The sequence below is a fragment of the Petaurus breviceps genome, unplaced genomic scaffold (assembly GCF_028583685.1).
Source record: "Petaurus breviceps papuanus isolate PSGF00001 unplaced genomic scaffold, PetGlider_PUasm1.0 38, whole genome shotgun sequence".
NCBI lineage: Eukaryota > Metazoa > Chordata > Mammalia > Diprotodontia > Petauridae > Petaurus > Petaurus breviceps.
The window spans coordinates 85,312,450-85,326,982 of NW_027186304.1; the positions used below are offsets into that span (position 1 = coordinate 85,312,450).

At 35.5% G+C, this 14,533-nt stretch overlaps 1 protein-coding gene across 6 annotated transcripts in view; it reads right to left on the reverse strand.

The window, feature by feature from the left end:
• The window catches only part of STAU2 (staufen double-stranded RNA binding protein 2), a 434,298-nt gene that overhangs the window by 128,068 nt on the left and 291,697 nt on the right, over positions 1-14,533 (reverse strand). The gene's annotated exons all lie outside the window — the stretch shown is intronic.

The window sequence follows — 14,533 nt, forward strand, 5'->3', positions numbered from 1 at the left end:
ATACATCTGAAAAATGTAAGAAAAGGTCTGAGGAAGATGCCTATTCTAAGCCAACATTGATAATTTTTGTAAGAACTAATTTGATCAGGTCAACTTCTGTTCAGAATTTCCATCCTAGAATGAGTGAAAGCTCATAAAATTGTTCCCCCCCTCCCCAACCAAAATGTCATTTATGACATTCTGGAATTCACATTTCCAAATCTAAAAATGCTCCCTATGATTCAAAGAATCAGCAGGAGCCAAGAGTCTCAGAACATTAGAGAGAGAAATAAGCAGGGTAATAAAATTCTATTATGTTCTGCAATGTACAAATCTTTAAGATTGACAGGGGAAAACGAATCTACCAGAACAAAGGAGAGTGTTTTTTACAAAACTGAACCTTTAAATTCTAATAGTCAAAGGTTGTAAACTTTGCTTCTAATGAAAGAAAAGTTCATACAGTCCATTTTAAATAATTATAGAAAACATCTATGTTGACTTCATGAGCTTAGTTTACAAATAAGGCTTGTTAATTACTTCTTATCCCCTAAAAGATAAGCTGTCAACTCTTAAAGTTACTTTGCCTATTTTTATTTCATTTTTTGTTATTGAAGTATTTGTTTTAGGTTGAATATAATAAAAAATATAAAATGAGAATATTTGTGCTTACTTCCTTACTTTAGCTAAAAATGTCATTTAAAAAGTGTCTATACTCGCCAAACAAGGCATTTCTATGGTCCTTGCAGATAATTTCTCCTTCAAAAGAATAGACCAAAATTTTCATTTTAACTTTAAGTTTAAAATCTGATAATTAAGAAAATCAAATCCAGTTAAATGCTATAGCTATGCTTTTTGCATTGACTTATAGTATTACAGATTTTTCTTTCCTGCAGAGAAATATTCAATACATTTCAAGTAGTTAGATAATTTAAGACACAAAGAAAATACTGCACATAAGGTGAAAATGATTTATATAAAAAGATAGATGTATATTTTTCTTATTCCCAGATGAAAATATACACCACCAAAATGAAAATTTAAATTCCCAACCCCCCACTTCCAAAAAAAGTTGAATCAAACTGTTTCCTGCAAGGCTGGAGTTCCTTGATGTTGTAGGACTACTAAATATAGCATTTCACTCATCTCAGCAGGAAACTGGTTAACTGCTTGTCTGTCAGATGTTTTTAATGGTCACCCCCCATTGAACAAATCTGAGGAGGCCATGAAAAACACCCACATTTAAAGAGGGTTGCTTGCTAGATCATTAAGGAAAGATAAAGGTCTGTACATTCATATGTGATAGATAACGCAATCATTGTGTCAAGAAAACATATGTTTGATTAGTACGCCTCAGGTTCATTAATCGCTGTGTCTACTTCACAGCAGGAGGCAGAGTTTCCATTGTAGCTACTACACGGAAGAGCAAAGACAGTGAGTAACTAAAAGAGTGACAGTTGAACACTAAATCCTGGGATATTCAAAACATGCTCAAATCTAGCAGAGTCTGCACACCAGCTGGACAAAAGACTTAAATCTTTATTAACACACAATAACACGTTTCTGGCAAAGAGACTAACAGTTGTGCCTCATAAATATTGGCTCGATAAATAGATTAAGTCAGCTATTATAGGTTCCTGGATTATTTCTTAACCCATCTGATGACAGGAAAAGTATTGCATTTGTTTGCAACCATCTTTATAACTTGCAAGTACATATCATTTTTTCATAATAACATACATATGCATTAAATGGAATAATAAATGTGGAATATATTTTAGGGTGTATCAGTAAATTACCAAAGATTAGCCAGCCTTCTAATGATTGTGGATTTAGCTATGATATTACATGGGGCAAAACCTCATTTAAGAATCACTACCATAAAACTAAAGGAATTCAGAATAAACACTAATAAGAACACAAAGGAACACTATACCACAGTATTCTTTGGCATACAAATATAATAACTGCTTCCCTTTTAGATAATTCAATTTGCTAGAAATCACTAGCAAAGGAAATGCACTTTTACAAAGCTACCTATGAATTATGGTAGTGGATATAGAGATGCCAATTGACTCCACTTCACCAACTCTTGAGGCCAAAGAAGAATTACTATTTCCTTTACTTTAGGGCTCCTGTGAGTCCTCAGGAAGTAAAGTCAAAAAATGAATAGCCAATGACACTAGGGGAGATGCATACACCTCTCCCTGAGGGGTGTATTTTTTATAGTTGATCTAAATAGAATGTCAAACCCACTCATCTATACTCCGGGGCTTATAAAGTATGTACCTTGTGACCATAATAATAATAGCCAAAATACCACAGTTCAGATACAAAATTCCTTGTAAAGACATTAATGGTAAAAATCAGCAAAGAGCAGATTAGAAAAAAACAACAACCAGAATAGAGTCCTTTCTATCTCGTAAGTACTCAGATATGTCTTGGATGGAGATTGTAGAGTCCTCGAGCCAGAGACAGCAACCTTAGAGGCCATTAAGTCCAACCCCTCATTTTACAGATGAGGACACAGGGTGGGAGAAGTTAAATGCACTGTCTAGGGTCACATGACCAATAAGTGTCTGAGCTAGGATCCAAAGCCAGATCTTCCTGACTACTGCTGAAATGCAATGGAAATTGTTCCATTAATGATTAATTCTTGTAACTGAATATTGAGTGTCATGTTGAGCAAGTATTTAGTCTCTCTTCTAACAAGGAACTTGAAGGCATCTTTGCAATACAATCCTTTCAGTCTGATTTATCTGCCTGAGGATAATGAAGGGCAACCATGAGTCTTAGATAAGGCTCCTGTTCCATAAATTTCTTAAGCTTGTCTGAGGTAAATGTAGACACATTATTAGACATAACAGTGCCGAGCAATTTGTACATTGGACTTAACTGACACAGATCTGTGCCAACTACAGCAAAGGTTTAAGATTACAAAAGTAAAATCTCAAAGTCGTAAGAGACCTCAAAGGGCATTTAGTCTAATCCATATAGGTACAGGACTTCTCCCATTTAGGACCTCTAGTGGAGATGGGAGTAGGGGATGGCAAATCTATTAACTCCCGAGGCAACCCATTTACTTTCCTATTTATATATTTTACATATATATATATATATATATATATATATATATATATATAAAATCCTATATTATATTTTTTAACCTTCTCTCCAAAACTTTTATTTGTTTAGCAGATAATAATTTATCTCCCTGCCATATTTGAAATAAACATATTATTCCATTTTCTTCCATCTTTTTTATAGTTCAGTTTTTATTTACTTATACTTTCATATAGCATTAATTGTAGGAAGGTTTTCCTTACACTAAGATAAAACATATCCATTCAATTCCAGCCAGTGCCCTCAGTACTGTTCCCTAGAACCAAATAAAAACAAATGAAATTCTTTCAAATGATAGCCCTTTGAAGATTTCTATTATGCCTCTTCTCTTGACCCTTAAATTATCTCTTCTCCAGGTTAAGCATAACCCGCTCATTTAATTAATCCTTGTACAGTATCAGTTCAAGGTACTTTCAGCATCTATACCATGATCCCCAGTCCCTGGCTGAGCCATCTCCTTTGCACTAGCTACACTTTGCTCTCTTCCTCATTTTAACCCCTTGGTGAGGCAGTTCAATTTGACACTTTTCTCTTCAGTCCTTTGCCTCTTAATATCTGTTATCATATATGCTTTTCCTTGAAAAAGATAGTCCCTCTCTCAACTCTGGACATCTTAACTGGCCATTTTCCATGCCTGGAATGTTCTCCCTCCTCAGTTCTGCTCCTTTATTTCCTTGCTTCCTTCAAGTTGCAGATCAAATCCTACCTCTACAGGAAGCCCTTCTTGATCCCCCTTAAGTCTAGGGACTTCCCTTTTTTTTATTATTTCCAATTTATCCTGCATATAGCTTGATTGCACATAGTTGTCTACATGTGGTCTACCAGATTAGACTGTTAGCTCCTTGAGAGCAGGGACTGACTTTTACCATTCTTTATATCCCCAGTACCTGGCATGGCAACCAGTACATAGTAGGTGCTTAATAAATGTGTATTGACTAACTGACTTCAGCATCCTGGTTGCCCTCCTTTGGATACAACTTATAGGTAGCATCTTCATAAAATGTGTTTTCCTTAACTGAATACTATATTCCAGATGTGACCTGACCAAGAAAGATTATAAAGTGGGACTCTCATCTCTCTCTTTCAGGATACCATGACTCTCAATGTAGCTTAAGCATTTGAGCTTGCAGTCTACTAAAAACTCTCATAACTAGTCAGAGATCATAGGATTATAGATGTAGAATTGGAAGGAAATTAATGTATAACATTTTCATTTTCTAGATGTGGAAACTGAGGCCAAGAGAGGTGAAATGATTTGTTTAGGATTGCAAAGACATTAAATGGTAGGGTCAGGATCTGAATACAAATTTTCTCTTTTTTTCCACTTAATAGTATTTTATTTTTCTTATTACATGTAAAGATAGTTTTCAACATTCACTTTTATAAGGTCAAATTTTTTTTACTCCCTCCTTCCCCAAGATGGAAAGCAATCTGATATAGGCTATACATATGCAATCATATTAAACATATTTCCACATTAATCATGTGGCACAGCCCATTTTTGCTTCATTTTATCTCAAATACATTTTTATTTTTTCTTTTTTTTATAGTTAGCACAATACTTTAAAAATATTTTTAATTAACTGAATACAAATTTTATTTTTTGGGGGGGGGAACACGTTACAGAAAATCTTTATTATGCATGTAAGAATCAAGTCAAATATCATAAAAATAAACCATACATGAAACAAGGCATGGAAGAGATCAAGGCAATGCTTGTGACCATAGTGAACTAGATATGAAAATGTAGTGGACACATTGTATTTTCTGAGGGAAATTGGGTTTTGGATTACTTGAGATCACTTGGCAAAACCAACCCTATTATAGCCTTTGAAAAGAGGCAGGTCCAGTTAACTTGGAGGTGTCACTGGTTGATGAGGCTGTAACTTCAGATTTTTCAGGTACACACTTCTCCCTCCCCCAGAGTCATTGTGAATTTATTTTATTTTTGCACATTTTGGTCTGCTTAGGTAGGCCTTAGAGATTTGAAGCAAAAGTGCATTTAAAAAAAATCTAGAAAATGAATAATTGGAAAGTTGGACAGTTGGGCCATGACTTTTAGCCTATCACCACTGGTACTTCAGACTGTTGTCCTTAGTACCTGAGGTTTTCCTTCTGTGTATTCATGATGAAGCCATGATATTGATCTCTAGTGCTCCCCCACTGTCATCCAGTCTAGCAAGGCTTGGCAAGCACTTCATGGATTCAGTTCCCATGGGGGTTAATGTGCAGAGGAATGAATTGAGCCCTGAGGAGTACAGTTGACTTCTGAGTCTCCTAACAAACCTGCTATTTGAAAAGGCTGGAGTCACAAGTCAAAGGCACACACGCACACACTTGTGCACACACAGTATAATTAAGTTTAAAATGATTTTTCATTGTCGAGGTCAGATTTCACTTGGAATGAATTTAGTCTATCCTATAATTGGAGGAAAGGTACAAAATATTCCTCTCTGAATGAGCTAATATTTCTTTTCTTTCCTAATTTCTAATCAGCCTATATCCTAAATATAACTTAAATGAAAAAATGAAGTGACTATTACAGGTAATCTCCCCCAATTAATTAGAGAAATATGTAGGTCTCTAGTAACTTATTTCTCTGTGTGTGTGGAAATGGATGTGTGGGTGAATGACAGAGAAAAGGCATTATTTCACCTTACTACTTTTGATGACTGTTTTCTTAAGTGCCTGATCAATAGGTAACATGCATAATACAGAAGAGTAAAATCTTAAAACAAAGTGAAAAATATCAGGGCACCAAAATTAAATACAAACCTGGAATGGGGGTGAGGAAGAGGGGAGGAGTCATGATGCCACCCTCCCCCATGGATAGAATGTAAGCATCTGATCCATTAATGTCATTTGAAATCAGGTGCTTTGGAAGGAATACAAATTTTCTAACTCCTAATTCAGCATACCTTATACCTTACCACACTGACAAATCATCTGTTCTCTAGCCACACCTCACCCATCTGTCCTTGTTAAACTGAACTCATGTGAGATATTACTTTTATCTTTATAAAACTTTATTATAGTTGACCAATATTCTACCCTTTCAAGATATTTTCTTGGATTTTGATTCTATCATCCAACATTTTAGCTTCTACTCCCTGTTCTGGGTCATTTGAAAATTTAATTTATAGGCTATGTTTTTATCCTAGTCATTGATCAAAATTAGAGAGAGACAGAGACAGATACAAGGACACATCCCTAGGGTACTCTATTGGAATATTCCTACTAAGGTGACACCAAGTCATTCACTAAGTCCCAAACCTATTTAAATGTACTATTATAAAATGAAATAATGTGTAAAGTGCTTTGTATATCTTTTATTTTTATTTTTTGCTTTTTGGAGGGCAATTGGGGTTAAGTGACTTGCTCAAGGTCACATGGCTAGTTTTTGTGTTAAGTGTCTAAGGCCGGATTTGAACTCAGGTCCTCCTGACTCCAGGGCCAGTGCTCTATTCACTGCGGCACCTAGCCGCCCCTTTGCAAATCTTAGAACACTATATAAATGTTAATTATTATTATTCTTGTTACCCTTTATACTACCACTAATCATCTCTATATTTTGTCCATAGGGATAGCATGAGAGCCTTTGCTGAAAGCAAATAGGAAGACTTCAAGTCATTCTGGGAAGGAGTCTTATCATAGTAAGAAATTCCTCACCTGAAATAGTCCTGAAAAATTAATACAGATTCTTGATCAATGCATTTTAGTGACTTTCCATGAAAGGTAGGTATCTTTGGCAGGTTGTGCTCAATTCCAAATAATGGGACATGTAGCATGTAATATAGCCAGATGACAAATGCCTTCCTTAATCACAATATAATTTCTCTATAAAGGGGTATAATTTACAGAAAGAAAATTAATAATAAAGATTGAACTGAATGTCTCAGAAAGATTTTCTATTGTTCATTCCAATGATAATGAGACATTTACCAATCACCTACTGTGTACAGAGTACTCTGCTAAGTGCTGGAAAAGATAAAAGTTTAGATAAAACACATCTTCAGGTCATGTCTGTAACCCTACAAAGGTACAATCATGCATCCCAGGCATGGAAGTCAACCGGTGCAAATGCACAATGACAGGAGATGGGATATTGGATTCAGGGAATAGCAAGTGGGCCACGTTGGTTAGGACATAGAGCGTGTGGAAGGACTGAAATATAAGTGAGAGCCACATTGTGAAGTTAAGCTGAAGGGTTTTTGTTTTACCCTAGAGGCAATAGTGATCACAGAAGAGTCTAGAAAGAGATAGTAACATAGAATTCTATATTAACACTGAAAGAGTTCTCTGGCTTTTGAGTACAACACTCACTTTTTGCAGAGCAAGAAACTGAACACCAAAAGCATCTTCTGCTAAACCTATGTAATTTTTTTTTCTCATAAGGCAAGTCTAAGTTCTCATATAAATGGGTTCCCTTGACTCTTTTCCTTTAGTGTTTTCCTAAACCTACTGCGTTTTCCTCTCTTTATATCACCAACAAACTTTGCGTCTTAGACAACCCCTCATTCCATCTATCCTGTTTGTTTGTTTTTTGAATCTTAGTCTGGTTCAATGCCACAGAAACAAATCAAGTTCAACTGCTAGGAAGACAGTTGTACTTACAACTACACCACAAAACACAAATGCAATTTATGACAGTGCATTTCTAGCTTTCAAATGAATTGGTTCATAGCTAGATCCAGAGGGAATGACAAATAGCTCCCCCTTATAAACTCCCAAATACACAGAATGAAATCTGTTGTGAAATATTATGAAATCTGTTGATAACTTCTAGTTTCCAGGAACTTCTAGTTACTATGAATGCCTTTGAAATTGCTTCCTTCTGAGGCAAAACAATCAATTTCTTTCTCAAAGGCTTTTGAGATCCCATCATGCAATCATGGAATAGGACCTTTTCTGTGGAGAAACCACACTACCCATTCACAACACAACTTCTGGCAATATCAATTGGCTAATTACTATAATCATGAAGAATATAATAATTTGAACAACAGGCTTTGTGAAAAAGTACTGTAAAAGATGTATTTATCATCTATAATGGCTTCATTTCATATTTAGAACCATTAAAAACTACCACTAGACATATTGCAGTATCTCAAAGAATCTTTTCCTTGACGAATATATCATTCTGGGGCTTTAAAATCACTCGAATAATAAAGATTGAATTACAAAGATAGTTCCTAGGATTCCTTCTCCAGTCAAATCAATAAAGTCAATTAAGTACTTACTAGTAGAAGGCATTGTGCTAAGAACTAGGAATATAAATACAAACAACAACAATAAAAATAGTCCTTGTCCTCAGGGAGCTAACATTTTGAGGGTAAGATAATCCATAAAAAAGAGCTGAAAAAGGTGTGGGGAGGAGAAGGTACTTACTTGGGGAAATTAAGGAGAAATCCTAAGAGTCATAAATGGAACAGGGAGAAGAGTAAAGGAGTTACCATAACTGGCCTGGACCTTCCTCAAACTGGAGAATCCAGAAGAAACCTACCAATTGGGGGGGGGGCAGGAATGGAAGGATCATCAAAGTTCTTCAGGAAGAATCTTTATTCTGCATCTCTGAATCTGTGTCAGTGGAATCCTCTGAAGCATAAAGAACTTTAAAGAATGTTATGTCTAAAATGATTTGGAGATATTGTGGAGTGTGCACCTCTTAAATTCTGTTGACACGAAGTCTTTGTCTACATGCAATGATTAGCATTAATATCACAAGCTGTCTAATTTCTATGACATGCAATAAGGCAGCCTCATAGTCTTTCTTGCCAAATAAGGTTCCATCAAGAAGCACTCTTGGAGGATTGTGAAATCTCTATACAAGACATAACATGTTATGTAAGAAATCCCCCAAAATTATGATGTTGAGACAAATGGCACAGTTTCTATATGCAGCAATGCTCTGAGCAGATTATTTACTTTGTGAGATTTAAACTTCTGAAGAGTGGTGCTACAAGTGAGTTTTCAATAATTCCACATATTCATTAGATGACTTAGTCTTGAGTGATTAAGGAGTAGTGAAAAAAAATTCAGTGGTTCCTCAATGCCCATAAGCTCCTTAACTTTGCATTCACAGTTTTCCACAATCTGACTCCAGCCTTAATTCATATCACTTTCCTCCATGGGTGCTGTGTTTCTGCCAGCCTGTTCCATGATCCTATTCTTTCCTCAACTTTCTTGGAAGATAGCAAGCATTTGTTTAGGGCTGTGGACTTTGTTTACTTCAAGACAGGACAAAAGTGGTTCTGTATACAAATCCTAGGAAGCTGGCGTCAAACTCTTCAATATGATGAAAAGCAGTCATTTAATTATAGGGTTGGGTCAGCTATTCAGCTGGTTCCTGCAAGTTACTTGAGGGTGGAGTTGTATTGCTTGAAGTTGTCCAGCATTAACTATATCTAACTGTTGCCATCAGAGGAGGTGTTGGGTCGAGTATCAGAAAAAATAGACAAAGGATGGTAAGACATTCCGATGAAAATCTTGTTATTGCTACAAAATGACTCTGGGCAAAACCCTGGCATGTCCTCAAGCTCTTTTTGACCTTATTCATCCCTGTGCTTTTGCATGTGTCTATCTCCCACTCTCTTATGCATGAAATAGATTCTTCCTCCATCTCTGTTGAAATCCTTCACTTCTGTTAATGCCTTGCTTAGGTAACACTTCATCCAAGAAGTCTTCCCAAATTCTCCCTTTGTCTACACTCAAACTAAACACCCCTTCTCCCATTTTAACCATGTATGAATGATATCTATCTCTTTGACTTCTCCTCGTAGACTTACAACTTTTAACTTGGACTGTATTTTATCATGTATATACTTTTTCTTGTTAATCAGCATCAAGCTTCTTGACGACAAGAACTGAATTATTTTTCCATCTTTGTAACCTTAGCACCTACTATAGTGCTTTGTAAATGGTAGATACTTAATAAATACTTTTTAAAATTTGTTGAATAATACAAGTTGTAACATGATTCAATGAATAGAAGAGGTGATGATGAGGGAATAAGAGAGATGAAGATGAGGGAATGACTCCTAGATAGAGAATCAGGAATGGTGTCATGAAGCAGGTAGCATCTGAATTGGTCCTTGAAATATGAGAAACATCTCAACAGGTAGAGATGTTCTATTTCTTCTCGGTATGGGGGACGATTTGTGCAAATACATGGAAGTTAAAAAAAAAATGGGAAGCAGATTAGGAGTACAACCTGCATGAAATGAAGTAGTGTGAATTAAAGTTGAAGTCAGATTGTAAATGGCTTTGAATACAATGTCAAGGAGTTTATATTTTATTTGTTAGGCAATAGGAAGCCAGGGAAGATTTTTAAGATAACAGATAAGAATGAATTGAACATTGATGAGACTGAAACAAAAAAGAATACTTAAAAGGATATTCTGGTAGTCTTGGGACTAGGTTGACTGGAGAAGGAATAAAAAAGGGATTATTGTAAAAGATACTGTGTAGGGGGCATCTAGGTGGCGCAGTGAATAGAGCATGGACCCTGGAGTCAGGAGGATCTGAATTCAAATCTGAACTCAGACACTTAACACAACAACTAGCCATATGACCTTGGACAAGTCACTTAACCCTAATTGCCCTCCCAAAAAAAGGCAAAAAAAAGATAATGTGAAGACAGATTTAACATGCCTTGGCAATTGTATGTGCAGGTGAGAGAGATAAAGAAGGTTGGGGTGGGGGATGGGGAAGTAAAGGGTAACCCTGAGGATACATATTGAAAACCTTCAATCATCAACAAAAACAAGGAAATTAGGGGGAAAGGTGAATTCTGAGGGAAAATATAAATTCAGTTTTGAACATTTGAATTTGAGGAGCTAGTTGGATTCCTACAGGACAGTGTCTCATAGATAGCTATAAGAAGGGATCTGAAGAGATGAAATGTAATATTGCAAAAATAATTGAATCAAATAATTGAACCAAAATATTTCTGTTAAGAGTCCTTATAATGGCAAATAAGCATTGTGATCACATCATATATTGCCTCAGGGACTCAGTTTACTTAGCTGTAAAACCATCTGGTTGTGAAGACAGTATATTTTTTTAAAGAAAAAAGTACTTATACAAATGTGAGATAATGCTGGAAATGTGGAATTAGAACTGGGGTGGGGATCAGATATAGATTTGGAAGTCACATGCATTCTTTGATATTTCAATGGATTCATTATTTCATTGTTATACTGAAAATGTTATCTGCCTTTTTATCCATTGTAATTCTTATTTATGTCTTATCTATAGATCCTCCAAAGAATATCACACAATACAATACAATGGAGACCTTCTGGTTTTATTAATATTTGAAAGGTACCTGAGTAGAACATAGTTTATCCATCAAGATATTGTTCAAATCACTTCTTACATGGTAGTACCACTTTTTTATGCTGCAAACTAACTGCACTCACTATGTGTTGTCTTTCCATAGCTCACTGGGTCAGCTGCAATTTGACTTATTTGGAGATGACAATGTTCCAGGATGCACACTCTTAGAATCACTGTGGGATACTAAAAAGGAAGGCCTTAGCCTCATTTCTCAAATATATAGCTAATGAGTCAAATTTACAAGAATACAAGTCATTCCCCAACTGATAAACAGTCAAAGGATATGAACGGGCAGTTTTCAGATGACAAAATCAAAGCTATATATAGTCATATAAAGACATGCTATATATCACTATTGCCTAGAGAAATGCAAATTAGAACAACTTTTAAGTACCACTTCACACCTATCAGATTGGCTAATGTGACAGAAAAGAAAAATGACAAATGTGGGAGAGAATGTGGAGAAAATTGGGACACTTATGCACTACTGATGCAGTGTGAGTTGTGAACTGATCCAACCATTCTCAAGAGCAATCTGGAACTATGCCCAAAAGGCTATGAAACCATGCATGGCTATACATGGACCTATATGTACAAAATTATTTATACCAGCACTTTTTTGGGGTGGTGAAGAACTGGAAATCAAGGGGATGCTCATTAATTGTGGAATGGCTAAACAAATTGTGGTATATAATTGTGATGGAATATGATTGTGCTATAAGAAATGACTAGCAGGATGCTTTCAGAAAAAACATGGAAAGATTTGCATCATCTGATGAAAAGTAAAGTGAGCAGAACCAGGAGAACATTGCACAAGTAATAGCAACAGTGAATGACTTAGCTATTCTCAGCAATATGATGATCTAAGACAATTCTGCAAGATTCATGATGAAAAATTTTATACATCTCCATAAAAAGAACCAATGGAGTCTGAATACAGTGTTTTTCTGAATACTGTGTTTTCTTTCACAACATGACTAATAAAGAAATATGTTTTGAATAACTGCAAATGTATAACCTATATCAAATTGATTGCCTTCTCAATGAGGGAAAAGGTAGAGAGAGAATTTAAAACTCACAATTTTCAAAAAACAAATATTAAAAAAATTTATATATAATTGGAAAAATGAAATATTTTTTTAAAAAGGAAAGCACTGGGTTGTTGAAATGCTGCATATACTCCTAATCCATTACCATTTGTGCTCAAGCACAAATTATACTCCCAAAAGAACCTAAAAAACATTTCTAAAAATTACAGTCTTGAGTAAATATCTGAAGTTGTTAAGGGAACAAATGGTGTTTTAATCACTATTGATTGTTGAAGGCAATGGTTTCTGAAGAGAAGAGGAAATCTGAGTAGTAAACCACTTCTTAAAAAGATTAATGCCTGAAAATAGGATTTAGATTTTTAGACCATGGTTCAAAATATAAGAAAAATAGGTTAATGGCCCAAGATGTAGTGTACCTAACAAGAGCTGGTAAAAAAAATGCCTGGAATCTTGCAAATCTACTTAAAAGGATTTTAAAATAAAAAGGGAGTTAAAGGAAACTGCCTATGTTTGGATAATTAGATAACATATAGAGTAGTTATGGTATAAAAACAACAGTAGAGATACTCCAAAATTCACAGGAGACAAAATCCAAAAAAGAAGTTAACATATAGAGGAGTTACCCTCTCTCTAACATATATACATGTATTTTATTATTTATTGTATGTTACCTATATATATAGTATATTACTATATATATAATATATAAATATATATTGTACCGTGTGTGTAATACATTTCAGGATGCCACTGAAATTTGTTTATCAGGGGCTTGGCAAGGTCAGTCTCATGGCTTTAGGAGCATCACTTTGGAAGCTGTGTGGAGGTTAAACCTAACCTAAAATTCAATCAGTCTTAGGCTGCATCAAGTGTGCAGAAGTCAAGTCAACAAGCATTTGGTGTCTATTTGGTTCCAACTCTGTCCTGGTTATACCACAGCTAGAAGTTTGTTTTATTTTGGGGGATCCATATTCTAGGAAGAATTCTAGAAAACATCAGGAGGTAGGCAATCAGGATATTTTATTAAAGACATTGATAAACTGTAGGGAATCCAGAGGTGAACAACTAGAAATACTGAAAAGCCTGAGATTATAGTTGATTATTATATTTGAGATTCCAATTCATGGAATGGGAGATATTTAGCCTTGAAAAGAGTCAGGAGAGACATGATATTTGTCTTTAACTAGCTGTTAGAAATAACAGAATTTAGAACAAAAAGTGACTTTTGATACCATTTAGCTTTGATACCACTCTCATTTTACACATAAGGAAACTGAGGCTTGCAGAGGTAAGTGATATAGCCAAGGTTACAAAGGAATTGATGGTAGAGTTAGGATTCAAACCCAGGTCCCCTGACTTCAAATTGAATGTTCTTTATATATCCTAGAAGAGTTTTCATTTAGAAAAGGGATTAGATTTGTTCTACTTGATCACAGAGGGCAGAACTAGGAGGAATATATAGAACTATAGAAACTGATTTAAATTTAAATCTAAGCAAGGAAAAAACATTGTAAAGATTAGAAATATCAAAGAGTGGAATGGATTGCCTCGAGAAGCAGTGGGTTCCCCATAACTTGGGGTCTTCAAGGAAAGATGGATGACCACTTATTGGGGATGAAATACCAAGGTTCTTATTCACTTATGGATTGGACTATACAGCCTCTACAATCCCTTCCAACTCTGAGCTTCTGCAACAAGCCAGCTTTAAATTGCTGTTTTGTTTTACATTTCCTGCCTTGTTCTTTGCTCACTAGATTTGGCATTCCCAGTGAACTATGGCTTGACCCAGAATGGCCTCTGGCTTGCTCTCTCTCTGATCAAAGATTGGACCCCTTTTGTCAGGAAAGGTCTCCCCTTCAATCTTGGTGTTTGCCTTGATCATCAATCAACATATGTGGGCCCTATTCCTTTCCACATGTCCTACATTTATTTGCCCCAAGGAGAAGGTTTCCCATAGAACTGACATTCAACCCAAATAAACCCCTTCCCCTTACCTGATGTGAAAACCTGGCCATATTACTCTTTACCCAGGGTCAGGACAGGGGAGA